Source organism: Atractosteus spatula, chromosome 9 (assembly GCF_055471065.1).
Source record: "Atractosteus spatula isolate fAtrSpa1 chromosome 9, fAtrSpa1.hap1, whole genome shotgun sequence".
Lineage (NCBI taxonomy): Eukaryota > Metazoa > Chordata > Actinopteri > Semionotiformes > Lepisosteidae > Atractosteus > Atractosteus spatula.
The window spans coordinates 37,608,167-37,614,166 of record NC_142714.1 but is presented as its reverse complement, the minus strand read 5'-3'; positions in this window follow the sequence as shown (position 1 = coordinate 37,614,166).

The window sequence follows — 6,000 nt, the reverse complement described above, 5'->3', positions numbered from 1 at the left end:
TTGACTGCAATCATATTATACAGTATATATGCTCTGTTCTGTCAGCCAAGCCCTGGTACCTCACTTGCTGTCACTTGGTGGCTCATCTTGAGGTGACAACATTCCAGCAGGACAATTCATGTCCTCATGCTACTGGTGTCTCAATGTCTTTTTTGTGATATGAGAATTTGACAGTTATGGCATTGATGCCATATTTGCAAGGTTTGATCTCAGTTAATTTTCTTGAATGACCACTAAATCACCTCATTAGTGAGACAGCTGAGTGGGCACAGCCCACATCAAGATTAATGTCAAGCCTGATATAATGCAAGAAAAAAACAAATACACGCAAGGAACCACTATGGCCCACCTATCAAGAGAACAAAGCCATTATAGGAGCAACACCTTCGGTAGACTTACCAGAAGTCTATTTAGTGAATAAATCCTATTTAGTGATGGGTCAAGGTGTTGTACAGACCACTCTACCAGAAAATAAGGAGTGTGAAACAGAATGATATGCTAATTGTTGACAATAACCTGCCAACATTGGGCAAGTCAAAGTGTGTTGATCTGGACAGGAATGTCTTCACTAGAGAAATCCATGGCACTCCATTGATCAAGTCCACACTTGCTGCCCTTGTGGGTTTATCATGATGTGACACGATTCTAGCAGTACAGAACGCGTGTCCTCATACTGCTTTTAGCAAAGCCTTTCTCATGAGATGGAAGTGTGACAGTTTTGCCATGGATGCCCTATAGACAACTCTTGAGCCCCATTGAACATTTGCGGAATGAGCTGCGATGATGTGTGGCATCAGTGCTCAGAGACCAAGGAATAGGTACAATCTTGTCCAATCTCTAGAAGAGGTATGGAGCAGAATCCCACAAGACAGCATCTGCAACCTAGTACAATATATGTGTCGCTAATTTACACCTTCCAATGGTTGTCAAATACAATATGCTACTAGCCTATGACTTTCACTGTAGACCCCCTGTTGATCGACCCTATTAATGACAAATGTTATCAGATGTCATCATATTATGTGATGACAAAATGTTCATATCATACAGTAGGTAATGAATTCAAAAGGAACAACAACAACTAAACATTAAATGTATTGAAAAATGATAATGGAGTGTTCAAAGTAAATTTGTCTTAGCTTAGGATGAAGAGGCTGAAACTCCCATACAGAGTGAGGAGTTAACCATATGTTAGCTGCAAAGGTAGAGTTGGGGTGGAGGGGGGATGCAAAAGTTGAATGTGAATTAGAGAAAGGACTTATGGTATTTACGTTTTTATTTTCTAGATGTATAAAAATGAAATCAGAAATAATTATGTTTTAGGACAGCTGAGGCAAACTGGACTTGGCTGCCATAATCCCTTCCCGAACTTTCATTGTAAACTCCATTTCATTTCTGTTCAATAAAATGTCAGTGTACCTTCTACACAAATTATTTTGTTTTTCTGATAAATTATTAATAATAGAAATTTGTTGCAGTGATAATTGATGTTTCTGTTGATGCCCAGAATATACAAGTACATATTACACATGCGACATTTTGAATATCCCAAGTAAAAAATCAAAACAAGAGGGGACATTCCACCTGTCTCACATTTTTGGATGCCAGAAACCTAAAAATCCATGAATCACATTAAGCCACTTCATATATGCCTGTATGGTACAGTTATGAAAAACAAACACCCTTTTCCCACCATTCATCACTTTGTGTTCTTTTGGCCACCCCATCATTGTCCTTGCAATGACTCATCCCGCCTTGTGGGGCTTCTGGTCCTTAGGCCAAGCATTAATTCCCAAACAAATCAGATCAAAACCAAATCTATACTGTAAAGTGCTCACACACAACAATGCTCAAAACTAGGGCTAGCTAAGATCTACAGAAAAAAAGCATTTATGTTGATATAAAACAAGATGGAATTAGACTGAAATAAATCAGTATAAGAGGAATAAAGAACAAGTTGTCACAACATGCTTTTAGTGTTTCACTTAAGGTTGACCATTCCTGTAAAGTTTCACTCAGCATATTTAAATACCAATATCACCAGTATCACCTTACATGCAGTGGGTTCCTTATAGGATACCATCTCCTTCCCTACACCTCAGACACCTAGCAGTTGCGTCTTTTTTCAAAGTTTTTTTTTTACTCAGACGGAAGGGAAGAATAACTGAGAAAAAGCAGTTGCTTGTCATTCTCAGTGACATAGAGTTAGAACCAGTTTACAATGAAAGGGTTAGGCAACGTTAATCCTAACCTTTGACAATCCTACACTGACCATGTACTGTATCTTGTCTTAGCCAATGGGTCACAATGCCTGTCAACTAGAAACAGAACTAATTAAACAAATTAAATCGAAATAAGATCTCTCAAACATCTCAAAATGTTCCCATTTCGTCTGAAGAATGGTCTTTTCAAGCAATCATTGTGTCAAATTGTATAGTGTCAAATAATTTACTTCTCTTTACAGTATGTCTCATTATATAGCTCTGCTTCATCAATTCACGTTATGGTTGTTTTGTTATGTTAGTAACGTTTCTTCAGAAAAGGGCCATTCACTCAGAAAACGTAAACTCTGTGCGCTTCAGCAAGATTTATTTTGCTTTTATATTCAGAAAAAAAAGAAAAACGATATTTCCTTCTGATATGACAACTTTGCAATTGAGTTTGGATGTATTCCAAGAAAAAAAAAAGTTTTTTTCACTTATGACTGAAACAAGCCCAATCAATTGATTTACCCATCTCATTTACGAAAAACACCTCTTTTGAAAAGAACTAATTAATAAACAGGGAGTAAAAACCAGCAGAATGGCTTGAAATGAACACGGTACAGAATTTTTGTTTTTACTGTTTTCCAAAAATGTAATTATTTACCATTTGGGGACTAACTGAGTAAATGCCAGTATTTGCCACCAATCAGACAAATCCTGAGACCAAACAGAAATTGCCAAAAGAAAAAGATAGTGGTAATTAGTCCTCAAAGGGCAAATGAAAAGACTTTGCATTCTCATTCAGTATAAGCCTTTATTTGTAAAAATTCAGTTGGTTTCATTATAACTCTTTTTTGTATACCACATACATCTTGAATTAGTAAAAAACACATTTTGCTCAAACATCTAGAAAAGCAGATTTACACGTTACATTAATTGGCACTGACAAAAAATTGAAGGAATACAGCTTATAGCTAACTTTATACAAAAGATGAATCAAATTTCTGGAATTATGAAAAAGAGTTGTATGTGAAAGAAACAAAACACTTAAATAAATAATTGAATCACTAAATGTGTGAATAAACCAATATCATAAAAAATGCACTTTTTTCAGGGCAGGATGTAACTAGAAATGTGTTTTCTTCCAATTGGATTATGTAAATGAAAGAAAAAAGTGTTGTGTTTAGTGGGCTTTAGCAAATGAATTGTATACTGCAGGACTTCCCGAGAATTTGTACGTTGTGATAAAAACTTTCCTTGAGAGAGTTGTGTTTGTTAAACAAATTCTACAGATCCATGTTCAAGAAGTACCTCCGCAATGGAGAGGTAATAGAAACTGAGCATGTGTGATAACGTTTTCACAAAGTTAGTCATTAACCTTATTCTTTATACCAAAATATGACCATGTTCTGCATGTATCACAGTCAATTACGATAATATTCACATTTTATGTCCTAAAGTGCTCATCTGAAGGGAAAAGAAAGGGCCTATCTAAAGACTGACCCCATAATAGTGAGTTTAATTTAGCTTCTTCCAGTTAACATTTCTGTAATTCTTTTCATAATTTTACTTATGTACTAACATGTCTGTTACAATGTATTTTGAACAAACTTCAAACCAGTAGAGAGCAATTTGTGGACCCTAGCGTCATTAGCATTTTGTAGCATTTTTCTGTTTGTAATTGTTTTTTTCAATATGTTTCAATGAGGAGCCAGTGATGATGAACTACTATCTGTGAAGTACTATGTGCAGTTTCTATCACACACATGGTTTTGTGGAATTTTGTATACCATTTTAACAAAACACATACAAAAAGGACTTTTTGGTAAAGATACAAAAATAAACCTTTTGAACTAAAGTCATGCGAAATTAAGATCTTTCAGCAGGTTTCATTTGCAGAAGAATGCCAGTGCTGCAAAAGCTGTACATGCCTAAGAGGAAAAGCGAGCTGCCATTACGTACTGCCCTGTGTTGTTCATGCATTAAGAAATATTAAGTGAAGTTATTATATTTACAGTACAATTCACATGTAATTACACACATACACAAGAGGCAAGAAAATTCACATTGAAACAGTTCCACAGATTTGCACCTCCACATCTTCTCGTGTTATGTGGATGTGTCAACGAAAGAGATATGGCGAAAAAAAGAAGTACATTATCCCCAGTCTTTCTTCACAGCCTCCTAAGACAGTACGAAGGGTCAGCTCTGAAGCCCAGAGCACCAAGAGGCAGTTTTCCCAAAATGAATTCATGTGTATAACACGTAACGGGTTGTTATAAAGTCCAATATTTTAAATTTTTTTTGGCTACAGCTGAGCAGTATTATACACAGAATTGTTAAAAAAGGGCCACATTCTTGAGCCTTAACTCCAGTACAAAAACAGTTTGATAAATATTGTTTTGTAAGGACATTGCTGGGACTTTTTACTGCATAGGTTATTTTTATTCCTAAATCCATAACTTGGATGTGTTATGATCCAGTCATTCCGCTATGAAAAGGAAATAGCACTTCTTTTCAGGGAGGGTTGTCTTTACTATGTTTTTTTTATCAAAGAGACTAAAGGGATATTACAGTGATATTAAGAGGATTGTATACTCCCACTGTCACTGAAAAGTTGTGGCATAAGGGATTTCACAGTGTGACTCCGTAAGCTGATAAGATTTTATTTGTGACCACCAAGGTAAACTACATGTACAGTATAGTGACGTTTGTTATCCGGTCACCAGTTTTAACATTGAAGAAAAGGTTAAAAATGCCTTAAATGCTGCGGAAAATTATTTCATTTCCATTAAGGCCAGAAAAGCATTCAACAAGGTTTCCATCCATTCACAATAAAAGTAATCAGACTGCCCACAAGGCTGTAAGTCAAAGAATCTGAATGGTTTCTTTATAACAACCCTGGAAACCTGGCTATTGGGTGAATTGGAACGTGAAACACAGGAACTAAATGCCATGTACTGGCACAGCCAGATATTACATTTTATGATCACCCTTCAGGAGTTGGAGTTGAAAAACTCTGACAACCCAAATGAAGATGGAAAAAGGTCAAACTTTATTAGTTACACAGGTGGCACACAGGCAAAGCCCCCATGAGGTGCAAGGCAAGAAGTTTCATTGCCGGCTAGAAATTCCACTTCGTGACATAGTCCACATTTGAATCCACCGAACATCTGGTTCTTACGCAGTAGCTTTGAACAACTGCCTTCCACTCAGTCAGAACTTATGGTTGATGACTTTTTTTCATTCTTATATGTGGCGCCCTACGATAAGGCCACATTAGAAGAATCTGGGGAAAAACAAACTTAACGGTCCTGGATTCTGCTCAATAAACCTATGGCTTTCAGGTTTAAATAGGAATAGTTGTCACAGAATTGCTAATTTACTGGTACATCATTCAACCTTTCTTACTTTAATTTCTAATAACACGGGACAATGAAAATGTGCTTTAAACCAAAACATTGCTGAAAACTATTTTCATGTGATTGTAGTTATCAACTTGTGCACATTTTGTATACCTGTCATGCGCAAAACTACAAGTACGTGGCACCATAATCTTCTTTTGCAGCCCCTTTCATAAAAGTGATGATTACACTATATTCAGAGAATGTGAACAAGTTTCAGATCTACAAAATAAGCACATTGGCACCAATGTTTTACTACTGCATGTATTTTTAAAATAACAGCACATTTAGTTGGCCATGCGTTTCCTTATTCTTTTCCATGTCTAATACTGAAAGCTTTTATTTCAAGTATTATAGTTCAGAAATAAATATCAGAGTATTTATCATCTACA